This window comes from Ceratotherium simum, chromosome 14, assembly GCF_057802395.1.
Source record: "Ceratotherium simum simum isolate JZ-2026a chromosome 14, ASM5780239v1, whole genome shotgun sequence".
Classification (NCBI taxonomy): Eukaryota; Metazoa; Chordata; class Mammalia; order Perissodactyla; family Rhinocerotidae; genus Ceratotherium; species Ceratotherium simum.
This window is the reverse complement of record NC_141913.1, coordinates 52,149,963-52,169,140: the sequence shown is the minus strand read 5'-3', so window position 1 is coordinate 52,169,140 and position 19,178 is coordinate 52,149,963. Positions and strand designations below refer to the sequence as shown.

The 19,178-nt window shown below is 36.2% G+C and overlaps 1 long non-coding RNA gene across 1 annotated transcript in view; it reads right to left on the bottom strand.

Moving 5' to 3' along the window:
* LOC147915331 (uncharacterized) overlaps positions 1-18,356 on the bottom strand; it is an 82,207-nt gene extending 63,851 nt beyond the window's left edge. Inside the window, exon 1 of the long non-coding RNA XR_015554232.1 lies at positions 18,188-18,356. This is a non-coding gene — a long non-coding RNA (uncharacterized LOC147915331). The remainder of the gene's footprint in view (positions 1-18,187) is intronic.
* Between the last annotated feature and the right edge of the window lie 822 nt (positions 18,357-19,178).

Below are 19,178 nucleotides of genomic sequence, written 5' to 3'. Positions count from 1 at the left end.
TCACTCACCAAACATACAGAGATGTCCAATCTACAAGACACGGCCTCAGCAATTGTTTGTCTTGTCCAAAGATTAAGCTATGCTAATACTTAGATTATGTCATAATCATTTTTGTAATCTTAGCACCTGCCAAAGAAACTGGCTCATATTTTCTGCTCAAAAAATATTCGTTGTTGAATTTCTCTTTTTAATTGAGATCAAGTTTTAAGAAATGATAGATCCATCATCTTCTTGAAAAATAAAAAGGGCTTTGGTTTTATCCTTCTGTGTTACCGTTTCTTTCCACCTTGAGCACAGTGCCTCATCCTTCATGTACAATGAAGAGGTCAGTTCAACTTCTACAGCTGGTTCAAAGAGAAAAGAGTAGTAGCCGCTTGGAATTTTCGCTCACTCACAAGAATGATACAGCCTTAAAAGCAGGACACTAAATTCTATTTCACTTGTGTTGAAAACCTGCGTACTTCTTCACTAAAATATGTTTTCACTTGGAAGTTGTCAATTCCTCAAAAGTAAAATTACAAGGTATTGTTCCAAATGAGACAGTGTATTATATTTGTTGTTGCTATTGTAGAAGTAATATAAGGAGGATAGAAAGATTTGGCAAAGATCTAGCCATGTAGCAAGTTGAAAGTAGCCAAGATATCTTTGGAAAGATATCAGATTTTTATTTGTAATGTTACTTAACTGAACTCAGTTTAACATTTTGATTATGCCATATCACTCATAATAAAGATTGGGATTCTAACATGAATTATATCTCTATATTCTGAAAGGCCAAGTTTTAGTTTCTTTAAGTAAGTCTGATCAGGACTTACTCAACATGACAACGAAACCATTATGTCAATGTTTGCTATTTGAATGAGGAAAAATTATGGTATTCCTAGTATGTCAAAGGGTATGGCACCATTATAATTCATTTCCAAGTAAGTTGCTTTCTCACTTGTGATGATGGATGGGTACAATTCATCTTTATTCAAATGTACATTTTTCTGGATATAAGCAACAAAAATTTTTCAAAGAATTAGTCATGATTAAGATTTGGAAGACATCAAGAGGAAATTTAGCAAGATTTTTTTTTTTTTTTTTGGTGAGGAAGATTAGCCCTGAGCTAACACCTGTTGCCAATCTTCCTCTTTTTGCTGAGGAAGATTGGCCCTGGGCTAACATCCGTGCCCATCTTCCTCTACTTTATATGTGGAACACCTGCCACAGGATGGCTTGATAAGCAGTGCATAGGTCAGCACACAGGGTCCAAACCTGTGAACCCCAGGCCACTGAAGTGGAGTGCGCGAACTTAACCACTACACCACCAGGCTGGCCCCAGCAAGATTTTTGAGTTTAAACTCTGGAGTTAGATCCAGTTGGGTCAGAATTAACAGATACTGACTCTGTGACCTTGAGGAATTTGTTTTTCCTCTCTTAGCCTCAGTTTGCTTGTCTGTAAAATTAGTATAATAGCACTAAATTACTTTGCTTATTTTAAGAGATGAAATGAGAAAACACAAGTATCTGGTATATACAGCAAGTACTCAAAAATGTGAATTCATAAATTCAATATATGTATACAGGAAGAAATGTATTAATTAGGCCTTTAAATTCCCTAGGCCCACACTAATTTTGACGAGGAATGGGGGACTTTGTTCTCTGGACTTACCTTAGGAACTAATCATCCTAATGAGGTTTTTTATTTCATTTTTACAACCTGATTTTATTTGGTTGACGTTGTTCCTCCATACCAGAGACCTAGGAAGTGGTAAAAAATGCTACATCATTCTCACAAACTTTCATTGGCTTATTAAAATAGATGTGGTAGAAAAAATACATATTTTTGTAAACACTCCATTCAAATCACATATCATAGTGCTTTTTAGGAGAATGAAATACTCAAAATATTACCCCTGGCAATGGATTAAATGGAGTCCTTGATCTAATGTATCATCCACTTTTTTTTTTTTTTGGTGAGGAAGATCTGGCCTGAGCTAACATCTGCCAATCCTCCTCTTGTTTTTTTTTTTTTTTTTGCTGAGGAAGACTGGCCCTGGGCTAACATCCATGCCCATCTTCCTCTACTTTATATGGGACACCGCCACAGCATGGCTTGACAAGTGGTGCGTTGGTGCGCGTACCGGGATCTGAACCGGCCAACCCCAGGCCGCCGCAGTGGAACGCGCGCACTTAACCACTTGTGCCACCAGGCTGGCCCATATCATCCACTTTTTTAAAACCAACTTTTTTTTTTAATTAACAAATAACTGAAAATTATTTTAAAGATAAATCTATTAAAACTTTAGCTAAATAACAATTTTCAGTTCTTATTTTTTCATTCCTTAAATGAGAAATGTGAAAATAATAAAACACAAAGTAAAGTTACTTGGGATGATTAAAATTGTAATATTTTGGATTTATTTGTTTCATTAAGACATCTGAATGATTTAGTAATTTGGGAAAGTGACTATACTTTCTGCAGGTGGATAATTTGCTAATTTGGTAACGGTGGATCAGAAAGATTATTATTCTGAGTCTTTTTTTGAAGATTCTGACTTTTTAATAAAGAAGAATAGAGAGCAAGAATGTGCTAGTTTAGTTCATCAATCAACATCTCTTTTCTGATGTGATGTGATGTGTTCCTTGAATGCCCCTAAATTATCAAACTTCTGAATCTGTAGAGTGAGAGATTTCCCTACCATTTACTAGGATTATGAGATCTAAATTTTCTTTTTCATATGTTCCTTCTCCTCCTCCTCCTCCTTCCCCACCGCCTTCTCTTCTTTATCTTCTTTTTCCTCTTGAAAATATGCTTCCTAAGAAAAATGGTCATTTAGCAACTCAGATACATATTAATATCTATTTATTAAAGGGAAGATTAATCTCATTCAATTGCACTCAAGTCTCTTTAGATTTCATGAGACAAAGGTAGAAGCCTTTTGTCTAGCTCTTGTTATGTAGTGGTCTAAGTGAACACTGATTGCAAATGAAGTGGTGGGAAATCTGAGGACCCTATATTAGAGCTCATCTACGTATGCACATCACCCAGCCTTAGGATGTGGTTTAGCAGCAATATGCCAACAATGAAAGATAATTGGATGTCAATGATCTGGATGTTCAGTGTTACACGGGGAGGAAACACCACTCTGGGAACCAGGAGACCTAAGCATTTACACCGTGCAAATTATTTGTTTGATCTTAAACAGATACTCAGTTTGCCTCAGTTTCTTCAATTGTAATATAACAATAAAAACTCTGTATATCTACTTAAAGAGTAATAGGATATATTTGAAGAAAGTTACTGTTTCAGCCATATATAGATGTTTTACAACTCATATTATGAGACTTATTATGATCTTCATTATTGGTAAAGTAGAACAAATTTAGCCCTGGATCAAATATTCTAAATACTTGTGAATGAATTTGGAGTTCCAGATCGGTACAGTGATGTGAAACAAATAATGTGAAACAAAATAAAGATGTTAAACCAGTTTTATCCCAACCTCCTTTGTAAGCTACAGAAAGTAAATTGCTACAAAAGATTTGATACAAAATCTGGGAGCTCAGGAAAAAAAAATCTGTGCTGTGCTTGAAAAGTTATATCACAAACCAGTCAGCTAATTTTCCCCAAATGATCTATTTCTCCTTAATTAAAATATTTCTTAATTAAGATAATTTCTCTGTTTCTACTTTAAAAACAATAAAGAAGATAAGTAGACCAAAGAGGATAGGGCCATTTCCCAGATAAAACAATTTCCATTTAATTTCAAATTAACACTTTTTAAGAGAGCATATGTTTCTACTTAACTCCTTCAACCATCTTTTCTTTTATATTCTGCAGTTACAGATATTTATAAAAGCACTTATAAAAAACAAAACAACTCGAAGAAAAATCCTCTTTCCTGAAAGCCAAGAGAAAACCACAACCAGGGTTATAATGACCCTCAACTCTCACGTCAGGGGAGTAATTATAATGATATGGAACCATAGCAATAGTATTGTGTTCTGAATGTTTGTGCTTCTCTGCCCTCAAATGCATATGTGGAAGCCCTAACCCCAAATGTGATGCTATTTGGAGATGGGCCTTTGGGAGGTAATTAGGGTTAGATAAGGTCATAGGGGTGATCTTATGATGGGATTAGTTCCCTTGTAAGAAGAGATATGAGAAAACTTCTCTGTCTCTCCCTGTCGAGTGAGGACATAACTAGAAGACAGCCATCTACAAGCCAAGAAGGAAGTCCTCATCAAAACTGACCCTACTGGGCCGGCCCTGTGTCTTAGTGGTTAAGTGCACTCGCTCTGCTACTGGTGTCCCGGGGTTCGGATCCCAGGCGCACACCGACACACTGCTTCTCCGGCCATGCTGAGGCCGCGTCCCACATACAGCAACTAGAAGGATGTGCATCTATGACATACAACTATCTACTGGGGCTTGGGGGAAAAATAAGTAAATAAAAATTAAAAAACAAAACAAAAAACTGACCCTACTGAGACTTTGATCTCGGACTTCCAGCTGCAGAACTGTGAGATATAAATTTCTGTTGTTTAAGCCACCCAGGCTATGGTATTCTGTTACTTCAGCCCGAGCTAAGACAGTCTCCTTCTCCTCCCTGTTCTGTCTCCACCCTGATATTTACTCTATTTTTCAGTGACGCTGTAAGTTGAGTTAAGAATTCATTCATCAGAGCTGCCCTATTCAGTCAGGTAGCCACAAAACACGTGGCTATTGAAAACTTGAATGTGGCTGAATTGAGGTGTGCCGTAAGTATAAAATACATATTGGATTTTGAAAACTTAGTACAAAAAAAAGAATGTTAAATATCCCATTAGTAATTTTAATTTTAATTACATGTTAAAATATATATTGGTTTAAATAAAATATGTTATTAATACTAATCTCAATTATTTCTTTTTTACTCTTTTTAATGTGGCTACCAGAAAATTTAACATCATGTCTGTGGCTTGCATTTCTGGATCACATTCTGTTTCTATTGGGCAGCACTGATTTAGAATCTCTTCCTGTTCCTACTAAAAGCCAAGCCCTGATTAAGGGGAGTAATGTTAATAAACCAATTATATCTTGGTGCTCATGATTTGTCAAAACTTAAAATGTGCTTTCTAAGGAGAAATTTTTAAAAAAAGAAAATCATTATATCATGTTGGAAATGATTTGGGACATTATTAAGAGCATGATGGGAAAAGATATTTACACCCAAAAGAGAACAAGGACCTTGGAAGACCCACTTTGTTCCAGTCCATTGTAGATCAAATGTTATCCAGTCTGGATTGCAATCATTGACTCATAGTGTATTAGAACTGGAGACGCCTACACAGACTCTTTTCAGATAAGGAAAGTAGGGGTTTGAATATAATAATTTATTGCTCCCTATTCATCTTTCTTTATTTCTTGTCAATTCCTCCAATGTTTGTTACACTTTATTTCCAGACATTGGAATTTTTATTTAAGTGGAAACTCAATACTACACTCTGTTCTGACTCGTTTATCCTTGATTCTCAGCAAAATAATATTTAAACTTATGAATTCCTAGCAAAAGAACACTAATTATAAGGACAAGATTTTGTTACTCATCTCTCCTGTTTTAGAAAATCTATCAAAAATGTGTCATCCATGACCAGCAATGCTGAATGCTCAGAACTGTATAATAATTGGGTAGGTTACATCTTAACATTAAAAAATAAATAAAAAAAGATGTTGCATATCAGGGTAAATAAAAATTGAGTATACCATTTTACTACCTAAAATGGCATTTTACAACTTAAGGTAGATCAGTATAAATAAGATTCCATATTTTGTATATACTAACATAGATAGGCTAATAAATGGCTTCACAAAGGAGAACAGTTGGGTTAGGATCCTGTATTCCTCACCTTCCACTGCACCAAACTCATAAGGGTTATATGTTCACAATCGTAAAGGCGATTTCACCCTTATTGTTAGTTATGGATGATGATCCAAATTCTGTGTAGTGCTGTATTCTCTCAATATGTGGTTGATAGCATAAAAGATGCATGTTCTCCTTTGACCTACACAGGAAATGGGCTAATTTTTCTGCTTTTTAGCAAGTGTCTTTTAGGGTGTAATCTGTTTTTGTTCCTCTAGATTTTCCTACTACGTCTGTTAGATAAAGCAAGGAAAGAGACTGCTAGCCCATGGGTCTGGAAAGAAGATGGCATATTTATATGCCTGCTTTTACAACATCCAGGCCCATCTAGGCCTTTCGGTGGCAGGAGGACTCTCAAAAACAGAAGACAACAGAACTTATTATGCTGCTACATGGAATAAAAGGTAGACCAGATCAAAGGGAGTATTATACAGAGGAGGGAACTTTATTTTCTCTGCCTTCCCCAATGCTCAATGAAAGCTTTATATCCTAATGGTGGAGTGTTGTTCACCCACATCAGAAATCCTCATTTTAAAGGCAAGGATGTAGCCACATCGACACTCTATTAGATATTTCCAATCTGTGTGTGCTTTAAAGTCAATTATGAAAATGTCCTGATCTTCGCCACTGATTTGCTCAGGAATCAGGTTTAAGCCAATCCGTGTGTGGTGTTCCCCACACCAAGAGCATCCTTTTGGAATTAGTGTTTGACATAATTTGGGGCAATGATATGTGAGAAGTTTTCTACTGGGCTTCTGCAATATTTCTTCACTTGGAATTGAGATTAACAGCAAGAGATAGTCCCTGTCATTCAGATGTGCCACCTGGAATTTCTGTAGCCCGTTTTGAGGGTCTGTGGTTAAAGCCAGGCACACTGAGGTTAAGAAAGACCAAGAACAATGAGGGTTGAGATAAGAGAAACGTGATTAAATGGAGCTTGAAACCTTCAATAATTAAGTCAACTGTAAAGGTGACTCTTATCTCTAGACTTCCATTTATAGGAATCAATACTATATTTCCTTCCTTTCTAAAAGCAATTTGAGTTGGATTTTTCATTTTACTACAGCCAAAAGCAACCTAATTTCTCCACAGTGTGAGGGAACTATTAGAGTATGGCGACATGCACACTGACCTATGTAGCTGAACTTGAATATCAAGCAATTTCTTTTATTGCCAGAAGCTACATTGGTAACCATATCGCCTGGTCTGACACAAATATTATAAAAGGAGTTCAGGGTCGCTGATAATCAACAACACAAGTAGAAAGACAATGAGAATAAGACCATAGTATCATCTTCATATTTATAGGAATAAATTGCTGTTGATATAGTCATACTACTAAGAATCTGTTTTTATTGAGAGTGAGAAAGGTAACATGTGTTTTAGTAAATGAGACACAGCTATGCTTGAGTCCATTATTCCGTCTCCTGGGGCCCAAGAAGCTACTCAAGCTGTGCATTTGTGGTTTATCCTACCATCTGCTATTCAAATGTTTCCTATTAACCATGACCACCAGTGGTTTAACCTTTCAGTATCTTTCAAATGTTTCATTGACAGAAAGAAACCAAACAAAACAACTGTTAACTGGGAAGAACTCACAAAATCCATATTGAGACCTGTGCTGTGCAACTACTAGATCTATCATCAATTAAATGAGAGCATATGTTAGATGAGTTGCATGACCAGATAACATTTCTCTGTTCTGAATCCATCCATCTACATTGCTAAAAGGCCATGAAATAGCTTCCTTGATATTTTATTACCACCGAGCTGTAAAATTTAACAGCAGAGCCAACATTGTCTGAAATCTACCTCTTAGGGAAGAAAGGGACAATGTGAAAGATTTAAAGCTTAACCAACAAGACATCCAGAAGTGGAAAATGAATGCTTGGAGTGAGCCTTTGTATTTAGAACTAAAATCACAGCTGAACAAAACGATTTCCCCTTCATAAAAATAGTGTTCAACATATTTCAAATCCAAATGCTTATTTCTTCCTTCATAAGAGCACATACTTAATGTAAATTTGTTCCATGCTCTCTACTTCAGCTGAGGAAAAGCAGCTATTGTGTTACAAATCAAATCCCTTCACACAGTATCTTCCTTTCACTCATTTGTAGAAAATGCAAAGGATATCACAGTCCAGAATAAAAAATTCTTTTTCCTTAACACCACCACTCAGGAGTAGTTTTTAGGGCTATAACAGGACCTTCAGAGACTACGAGAGGCAGCCCTACATTGTTTGTCATCACTGTGTGGGAAAGATAAGGCAGGTCCAACCTAAACCAGGGTTACATTATTGATGTGATACATTATACTTGTAAAGCATGGGTAACTATTACATATATTTGAAACTAAATGCAGTTCTCCCGTCCTGCTTGACATTCATTGTGTAGAAAATAGCATATTTTAAAGAATAATCTACTAGAGAGCATGACTTTTCTTTCTCAACCAATAGTTTTATCCAGGCTTAATTCTAACAAAGTGGGGCATTTGGAGAGAAGCACTATAACTGATACTGTGTATGCTATGTTACTGTGGTTACCAAATCCTCTGAGATAAAAGCTTAATTTAACAAATTTGGACCCGATGGCTAAGGATATGGATGAATAAGTGTGACTCTCTGAGGAACAGGCTACAAGGGTGGGCATGTCTGATATCCACAGAGGGAAGAAGCACATAACTGAAATTTCAAGAACTTGATCATCTCCCACTTTACATCGGATTCTTCTCCTGTCCATTCTCCGTTCAGAAGCCAGGAAGTTTCGATATAAATGGGGATCACATCATATCATTCCCACCTTAAAATTATTTAACGGGATATCACTGTATTTAAAATGAAATCTGTATTCCTTATGTTAGCCTACAAGTCCTGTCATGATCTGGCTCCTACCCGCCCTCAAAATCAGCTCCTGCAATTCATTCCTATTACCCTCCTTCTTTTCTTCCTACTTATCTGGAATATAGACACTCTGGCATTTAAAAAAAATTCTTGTAAAATGCTGAGCCACATGTGGTTTTCAGTGCGTTGACTCCATTAACCCTCTTCCCTGTCCTCACTTACTGATCCTTCTGTGCACGGCTGAATTGGTAACACAAATTATCCCTTGTTGAAGTGATAGCTCGGTAGGTCTTCTCTGCCCCTCCTGCCTAAAACACACCATCCTCTTTTATTCTGCATCCTAGTGTCTTTTGTGGCAGCTATCAAAATGTGTAATTGTTTCATTTTCGTGTTTGTGATCAGTTTTTACTGTGATACCTGACAATTGCAAGAACATGTTGCAGAAAGCGTAAGAACTTATATAATAATCAGTTTTCCAAGTTAGATTACAACGGCTATTACTTTTTATTTGTTTTCGTAAACTACAAAGTCATTAATTTATTTTGTGAATTTTATTATTATTTGTTGAACATCTTACAGGGTGTCAGCTATTGAGTTGGCATTTCACAGCTTACACGCTTTGTAAGTATTCTTAAATTTAAAAGACCTAAAAACTCCGATGAAAATGAATTATTATCTTAAATATATTGTTGGAATTTTCAGGATCATTGATATAAAAGAGTTTTCTTGGCTGAGAGATAAATATAGATACTTGGATAGGTTGGATTTTTAATTAGTTTTGAAAATTTAGAAGACTATTAAATAAAAGTTTCACCTAAACTCTTTTCTGGAATGAAATATCTGCATAAGAGTAGGTGGAGGATTGAAGAGGTATTAGATAAAATTAGTTAGTAATTAGTTAATTAATTAAATCATTAATGGAGAGGATATTCTGGTCTTATAAATAACTAGAAAAATGACATCCCAGAGGCCATGTAATTGCAAGGAAAGCTATTGGAAAAGAGATTTCTTACTGATAGAATTCCTTATAAGGGTTAGTAGAACCAGGAAAAAATGTGTGGTGTTAAACATTTGGCGATGGAGGACCCCTGGAAAGAGCTAAATCACCTGATTGAGCAAAGAAGCAACTGATGAGGAACATGCTCAGTGGGTTATTATGAGTTAAATGAATTGGATAGAAGAAAAGCAGGGAAGGGCTAAAACTTATTAGAATGTTTTATTAACATCTGCCCTATGGAGTTAACAAAGCTTTAGTGGTATCAAATCCAAATCAGCTAGTTGAAAAAGATTTCATTATGGGCTAAAAATGACAATCAAAACAGAATTGGTATTCCACTTCTAGTAATAAAGGGATAGTGCTACCAAACCAACCCTTCCAGAAATAACAACTTTGAAAAAATGTTTTGAAAAATCAACTATCTAAAGGCATAGGACAGTGAAGAAAAAAAAAAAAAAAAAAACAGGAAGAAACTTGAGGAGAGTTGTTACTGAAAACAAGAAGAGGAGGTCATTTTCCAATTTTTGTGAATTCCTGTTTGATGGTAGACCCAAATAAGATAGAACCTCACACTATCTCAAGAAACCATACTGGGCATTTTAGGGTGAACTTGGTAGCTAGAATGTGACAATAAAAATCTGAGAAAGGATAAAGCTAGAGAGGGATGTCCTCAAATTCTGAAAATAAATTCTACTCAATCTTGGGACAACCCCAAAATATTTCATGGTGGAGCACAGTCCAAGGAGCCCAACTGAGGCTAAAGGAAGTGAATAGAAATTTCTGCTGTTTCACTGCAGAAAAGATAGAGCCTCAGGTCTTTAGGTCCAGTTGCCAGGCCTCTGGAGTTATATTCTCCCAGAGGTGATTGGAAAACATGCCCTGAAGTATGTTTATCTTCATGTATATCTTAAAGAGAGAGGTTGGGTTTATCAAAGATAGGTTTGGAATGTTAGAAAGACTGTCATTCAAGACACTGAGAAATAATAGGAAGAAGAAAACAGCTAAAAGGACAGTCAATAAATAAAGAATGTTATTTTTAATAGTTCTCTGCTGTCACGTGCTTTAGATTTGGTTTACAGCGATGTGTACTTACACAGACTCTTTCATTCAAATGGATCTGTGTTTCCAAACATTAAATAATGACTTTTGAAAAAGGCCACTTAAAATTATGGATAGCACTATGTACCAAAGAGAAAAGGAAATTAAGATAATAAGTGTCTTTTTTTGGAAACTAAACAGTATTTCTATACTTTATATTTATTTATCCCTCTGTAAAAATAGGATATCTATAGTTAAAACAGATTCACGAGAATGGACAAAATTCTTCTGGACAGGAAAATTGTAGATTCTTGTTCAATTACTAATTAGTATTTGCCCTTGAGTACCATGTAAATTTCAATTTTCTGGCTCTCAGTTTCTTCACATAGAAAGTAAATTGTATTTGATAATTGCTGATGTGTTTCCAGCTATAGGTTCCTCTAGCATTTCTACAAAATTCAATCAAAGGAATAGCCCTAGATTCCATTTAAAGTAATATTTGCATAGGCAATGGCCCATTACACAAATTTGGAAGTATATTGGTAACTTAGTAAAACTGGTTTTTTAGGTCAGGATCCTACAACAGGATCTGAATGGAGGTAGTTCATTTGGTACATAATCCCAGGAAGCATAAGCGAGGGAATAGGGAGAGGATAAAAGCCAAGAAAGGGTGTTAGTGATCAGGTTACCACTGTGGGCAACAAGGGCTGTCTCATGGGACACTCTGAGAAACCAAGTTCAACAATGCCTTAAAATTTCCTGTCCTTCATTGGTCCAAGGCTGCTCCCAGGGAAGATTAAATCCCAGGCACTTCTCTCAGCTGTCTTGAGGGAAGATTGAGAAAACTGTCAGCGGGGCTGGAGAAAGCCCTCAGGCAAAGACACAGAGAGAAACAGGCCCTTAAGGTGAAAAGCTATCAGGGTGAATGAGGGTTATCCGTCCAGCTTCAGGCCTGAGGTGGGTCTGTGCACGAGAGGGCCAACGACAGGGGTGCCACATCAGATTGTACTTGCTCGAATTTAGCTGAGAAAGTGGTAAAAATTAGAGCTTAATTCAATTCAAATGTACAAAGTATATACTTGCATATATATACCTTTATATATATCTATATATATTTATATTAATATTATATAAATTATATGTTATATATTAATATATATTTTATAAATATTTTTATATTTTCATTTTTATAAAGTATATATGTATATATACTTTTATAATGTTTATATATAAATAATGTTTATATGAATATAATGAAGAATTTATACAAAGTGGTTTATCCCCCCTTAATATTCTTTAGTATTTCTTCTAAATACTCAAAGTTAGAAATCACAGGGGCTATTCTTACAAAAACTGAACTAGGAACTTTTAGAGTTTCCAGGAATTCTTATTAATATATCAGAAAGACTGAATTTTTCACTTTAAATTTTATTTTTTATTTCTAAAACATTAAACTAGTCATGCTAATTTCAATGAACATTAACTTGCCTCTATAGTTTCCTTTTTTCTTTTTTACTTTTTAATTTTAGGGGGCAAAATCTCAGTAAGTTTGTATACTTGAAAATATGTTAAGTTATTCAAAAGATACACCTGTTGGTACAAATAACTGATACTCTAAACATGCTATATATTATATGTCAAACACCACAGAAAAATATTTCAGTAACTTCACTGAGTAGGAAATATAAATATTGTCTAACTTATTTTTCTAGGAACTCTGCTACTCTACTTTAGATGTATAAAGGCTTTTAGATTTGTAACTTTATATTTAGACAGTTGTAAAAAGTTTAAATTGTCCTCATGCTTTGGATTGATTTCCCAATGGGATATTTCAAGTATAAAAATTCATCTTTTTAAAACAAAGCAATTCTGGAGAAATTTTGAAGACTAACAGAAGTGGTGAATTGAAGTGGCATATGTTATAACATGTTTTCTTTGGGGATAATTATAGGACATATGGAGAATGATATCATTTTATTTAAAGTTAAATTTTAAAAAATGGACATTGTGAAATGTATTCAACTCTCAGATGAATATCCCTTATGTAATAAGTCTCAGGAGGTCTTTGGAAGACCTTACTAGGAAACTTGCACCTAAAAAAATAGAATATCATGCTGCTAAAGCAGATAAAGTAAATCAAATTCAAGTTGAAGCCTTTTAATATTATGGAACAACTATAGTGAGAATGGAAATACATTTCATAGACTAAGAAAGTCAGAAGAAACCTTAGATACCATCTAATCCATTATTTTTACCAGTTTGTGCTCTTTTCATACTTCAAAAATCTTTGGGCAAACTCCAATATAAAAATCAGATCAAAGCACAGTTTCTCCTCCCTACGTGGGGCCCCTAGATCGCCACTCTGAAACCTTCAGAACTCTGCAGAGCACAGATTGAAAACCGCTGATCTAACCTTGCTGTCATTTTCCAGATGGCAAAACTGAGTATCACAATGATTCATGTATTTACCAAAGCTGGTGGCTTGATGTGAGGCGGAGCCAGGTCCAGAAGCTGAGTCTCTTGACTCTAGCTCTCAACTGCATTGACTACCACTTAGGTCCTTCCAAAAGAGGATCTGCTGCAGGTTGTAGCTAAATATAATCCACATCAAGTAGATGTGAGGGTACGAGGCAAATAAATTCAAATTGTCCTTTCGTCTACTCTCCTTTATTCAAATGGCGTTTTCTTGCAGGCTGGAAGAAATACTGTCTGCGTGGTACTAGACATCTCAGGGTGATATGCTGTGCACATGTCATAGAAAGCAGAAAGCCATATTATTTTAAGAAGGCGAATTGGCTTCCCAAGTGCTTTCAAATGATAGCCACAATTCTGTAAAAACTTTCTAGAAGGCTCTAGAAGTACTTTCCAGAAAGCCTAATCTTTTATTTTACTTTTTCCTCACACATTCTAAATGGAGTGGAATGATCGGCCTGTAATACCATAACCATGATTTGGTGGATTATTCTTAAATACTACAATTATTAGATGCCAAGGTGAAGGTCAGATTAAAAGCAAAAGATTTCCTTTCAACACCTTAAAAATCATGTTGCATCCTTCAAGAGAGAAGGCAGGTATTAATGTTTTTATCACTATTGTTACTTATATTTTAAGTGTTATAAAATGCAAAGGGATGTATCAATTATTCCTCTTGGAAAACAAATGTATAATATGATTACGAGATGTACATATCAAAGAACCGACTAAATCCAACAGACTTTGAATTCTCATTGCTATACAGTGTATTCATTTTAATGGTAGTCACTCAATTTTGCTCTTGAATTTAAAAAAAAGAGAAAGAGATTGCAGGAGAACTTTAAAAAACTTAGTCCAGAATTTCACTTTCAAAAGTGAAAAATTTTCAAATCAGCTATAATTTGGCTAGGAATCTTACTCTCTTTGTACCATAATTACCATCACCAATAAAAATCTATTAGACATCATCATCACAACGTTGTAAGGTTGATTACTTCTCTCCATCTCAAAACTGTTTATATAATCTTTTATTAGGTTAAAAAAAAAAGACAGGAAACCACTGGGCTATTCATATACTGATACTATGAACTCGTTCCTAGGATTGTTAAGTTATAGGAAAATTGTGTATCATTAAACAGATTCTTTAACCTAAGACATTTTTTTGCAGTTGATTCATTTTACAAAATTGTTTGACCAGTATTCCTTTAAAATTTAACTACAAGTAACATAAGTGATAAAGCAAAAAAATTATAGTTAACATTTAAATTTCCCAGATGTGTAAACATTGTTTAAAAATTATTTAGTAAGATTTTTCTTAATGTTAATTTAAGTAATTTAATTTTAAAACTTTAATTTTACTAAAATTATAAATTTACTTTAGATGCATTTAACAGTAGTCTAACCTTGTAAAATTTTTCAATGATTACAAAGCAAAAAGAAACTAGTTACAAAAGTATTAATATCACAAATTTAATATTTACTTTTTTATACCTGCATTTTTCAAATCACTACTATTATTACTACTATGTACTTCCATTCTTATTCTTATTCTTACTATTATTATTTTATACTTCCTAGATTTGACTTCCTAGTTATTTTTGATACTTTTCTATGGCTAGGAACATATTTGCTCAAGTACATTTATAGAGTTACAATCTTCTTGCAGAATGAAAGATAGGAATACAGTTTCTGTCTAGTTGGCCAACATAAGCTGTTGTACTGTCTATATGTATTTTGCTCTCATCCGTGTATGTCTCCTGAGAGATGAGGAGTAAGACCTCTGTAGTTACATCTGTGAATATCCACATGAACTGATCAATTATTGAAAAACTTTCTATGTAGTTATTATTCGAGGCTACAGATACTATTCTGTCCTCTCTCCTCTTCTGTCTTCTATTTCAGGACAATTTGGTTTAATCATACTTTTTGTTAGCCTTTCCTTTCCATTTTCTAAGACAGCGAATAAACAGTAGTAAAAACAATCATATTACAGGTTACCTTCTTATTCATTTCAACTGCATTTTGTCATTATGAAATTGTGATTTCACAATCACAACTTATTTCTCTTAGCTATAATTATTATTTCAATTTTGATTTCTTTTTAATTTGGCACTGGGAATCCCTGGCTCCTTCATCCTTTTAGGGTTGTTCTTGAAACTGCCAAGAGTATTCGCTTTATCAAGATATCCAAACCACGCTGATTTTACTTTTTGTTCCAAGACATGAGATAGGCTGCTACCTAAATATCCATTACTTCTTATACTGTTACAGGACCATATCTGTGTACTGAAGTTTCAGGGTAGAAATATGTGACAAACGTTGTTGGGCCACATTTACTGAAGAAAGGGAAAATAATCTTAATTTTAAAATCAATTATTATTTTAAGAATTTATTATGAAGTTAATCATACAATGACAAAATATTAACATAGAAATATTTCTAGCTTAGTTTCTCTGTAATTTACATAAGTGTAATTTCACACTCACCCAAACTGTAAATGTACCTCCTTCTGTTATAATTTTGTATGCTTCATCATCCACAAATATCCAGTTACCGAATTGCACAGCTCTTTGAGGGGCTTACGTTTTTCAAGAATTCTTATACTAACAGTTACACTATATTATGATATAATGTATTACTCCTTTAAAAAAATCTAAAGTGCATTTACTATATATTTGTAGATTGATGAAGCATATAAAGTGATTGACAGACATCTATTTCATCTTTGTCCTAATGCTGTAATAGACAATAAAAGCAGAGACATTTGGTGCTAAATATGTGCTAGTCATTGTTCTAAGCACTTTAATATCTTTTATGAACTGACCCAGCAAATGCATGTCCACATTTTGCATTTTGTGAAACGAAGGCATGGAGAGATTAACTCATACATTACTCAGATTCACACTCAAATTCCAGGAATCCTGCTTGGAACCAAGATTTGGACTCAGGGATTATGCCCTTAACCACCAGCCTCAATTATTTCAATGACTGAACTAGAAACTTAATTAAACATATGCAAAAATTTTTATGATATTTAAGCCTTTGTCAATTTATTTGGTTACATAATATCAAAGTGATGGACAAAAAAGTGAAATAAAACTATTATTCATAGTTTTGTTATATTTTTTACTATTTGATCATTTTTATGTTTTGTTTGCATTTTGAATTAATCAAAAGTTTTCTAACATGTACACATGTAACACCAGGTAGACAAAACCTCTCAAATATACAGACAATCCTCATAAATTTACATATTTTGTTATTTAAAAAGTTTTCCCATAATTTTTCTAATATTTGATATTCTTCTTAACAATATTTTAAAATGTGGTGAAAGTAACTATGAACTCTTTTTATGTTTATATATTTAACTTATTTTCTGCAACATATTTATGTTTAATTTCTGCCTCAAAAATACAGCCTATTGGGCTGGCTCCATGGCATAGTGGTTAAGTTCTGCATGCTTTGCTTTGGCAGGCCGGGTTCACAGGTTTGGATGCTGGGCATTGACCTACGCCACTCATTAGCCATGCTCTGGCAGCGACACAAGTACAAAATAGAAGATTGGCACAGATGTTAGCTCAGGACTAATCTTCCTCAGCAAAGAAAGAAAGAGAGAGAGAGAGAGAGAGGGAGGGAGGAGAGAGGGAGAGAGAGAGAGAGAAAGAAAAAAAGAAAGAGAGAAAGAAAGAGAGAGAAAGAAAGAAAGAAAGAAAGAGCAAGGAAGGAGGGAAGGAAGGAAGGAAGGAATACAGTCTATTTTTAACTGGTGTTGTCAATATTCAGTATATAATATGTCAAGGGCAAAGTGGAAATCTGATGAGAACTTGGGTGGAGAAAGGCCTTACCTTTTCTAAATATTAGTACATAATTCGGCTGTTAGTGAAATTGTCACCTCTACTTCTAGACCATTACATTTTGATCTATTGATTTCTAATAAATTTCACAGCTCTTTGAGGGACCTACATTTTTCAGCAATTCTTCTTATAGTAATAGTTATATTGTATTACAACATATTGCTTTACTCCTTTAAAAAAACATCTAAAGTGAGTACACCATCAGAAACATAACATGCCATAATGAGGTATATTGAGACTACATTTTCAATTCTGACTTTTGGATATGCTCTTGCATTCTAGATCTGAACTGAAAATATAAGGAGCATCTCAAGAATTACGTATTGGAAATTAGACTACTGCAGTGTATGCGTCTGAATGTGCTGCCCAAAACTTCACCTACTGCAGCTTGAGTAATTATATTTATTCTTCATTTTTCACTGGCCACCTTACATTTATTTCTGTGAACTCCTCAACATTTATTTAAAACTTCAAAAAAGAAATCTATAAGCTTCTAAGTGTCCTAGCTTCTTTAAAGTTATTTCAGTTTTTATCTTAGAAAATGCAAATTGAACTTAAGCTAAAAATGAAAAATCTTGTATTAAATTTAAAACATTCTCGAAGATGGCAGCGTAGGCAGACTCTGAACTCACCTCCTCCCGCAGACACAGCCAATTTACAACTACTCGTGGAAAAATTACCCCTGCGACTGAACTGAAAACTGGATGAGAGGAACTCCTGCAACAACGGACAATCCTAACTGGGGTGGAAGAGGCAGAGACTCCCTTCCGGAGAGAAAAACACCGCCTTCACGAGCCGCCAGCGTCACGGCCGCCGGGAGCAGCTCACAGGTCCGCAGCCTCCCTGGAGGCGCGGGGCCCTGAGCCGGGGAGCGCCCCCGCTGGGGGCATTGTGTGGACCCAGCACAATCCAGACGAGTGGCAGTATATCTGACTAGGCCTGCCACTAAAACATTGGGGAGCACCCCCAGAAAAGCTGCTTCACAAAGAAATTAAAACTGGCCCTTAAAGGGCCCACACGCAAACTCACCCGTTTCAGAAAGCACCCTAAAATCACCAGAAAGAAAGGTGCACAGTGCTGTGGTGAAAAGAGACTCACCTAATAGGCCCTGAGTGCATCTCGGTGAGGGGTGAGACCTCTCCAGGGACTGGGACATTGGCGGCGGCCACTGTTGTGGCCTGGTGTGAGCGTGCTGACACACACGCCATTGGAGTTCTCCCTGAGGCCTGCTAGCCCAGGGTCTGCTCCACCCGCTAGAGCACCGATTTAATCCAGCTCAGCCAGGGCAGGCAGCCCACCCTAGAGACTGGCCCCACCCAACAACAAGCCCTCAGGCAACTTGTGGGCCTGCATAGATTGGTGATTGGATTCTCTGTAGCCTGGCAACTGAGCCGACTTGAGCGGGGCAGGGCGTGCACAAGGAGCGGGTGGAGAGTGTGGGGCGGTGGTGGAGTGTCTGGGGCTCCCGCCGTGGAGAGACTGGGTCCACTTGGGGAGGTCGGGGCACTCACACGGGGCAGGACTGTGTTAACTGTGTGTGTGGACCTGTGGGTGGCAGGGCTTGTCAGCTGCAGAAGACTTGTGCTTCTCAAAGACCCACATAGGGGGTCTGCCCCACTTTCCAAAGCCTGAAACGATTGGATGCTCCTATGCCTGAGGCCAGCGCCACCCAGCTCCAATCCTCAGAGAGCTGACAAGAGACATAAAGGCTGGAGGCTTATAGCAATTGTGAGGACCTGAGCCTAACAACCTGCCACACTGGGGGCCTACTCACTTAAAAGAAATACTGCAACACAAATGTGCTATTGGAACTTGCAGCCAACTGTGCTGCCCCCCCCCACCTGATAAAGAGACTGAAGGGCCCACAACAGCTACAAACAGCTGAGCATTACAACAGCTGGCCAGGAGCATAACTCGGCCTCCTTGGGCGCCTGCAGGGAGAGCAAACAGGCCACAACAGAAGCACACATGTAGCCCACATAGGGGTCACCCCTGGAACATTGAGAACTGAGGGAAGCACACTGGAAGCCTCCTAAGCCATCACTTACATAAGGTCACCTATCCAAGAGCAGGAGACATAGCTGACCTA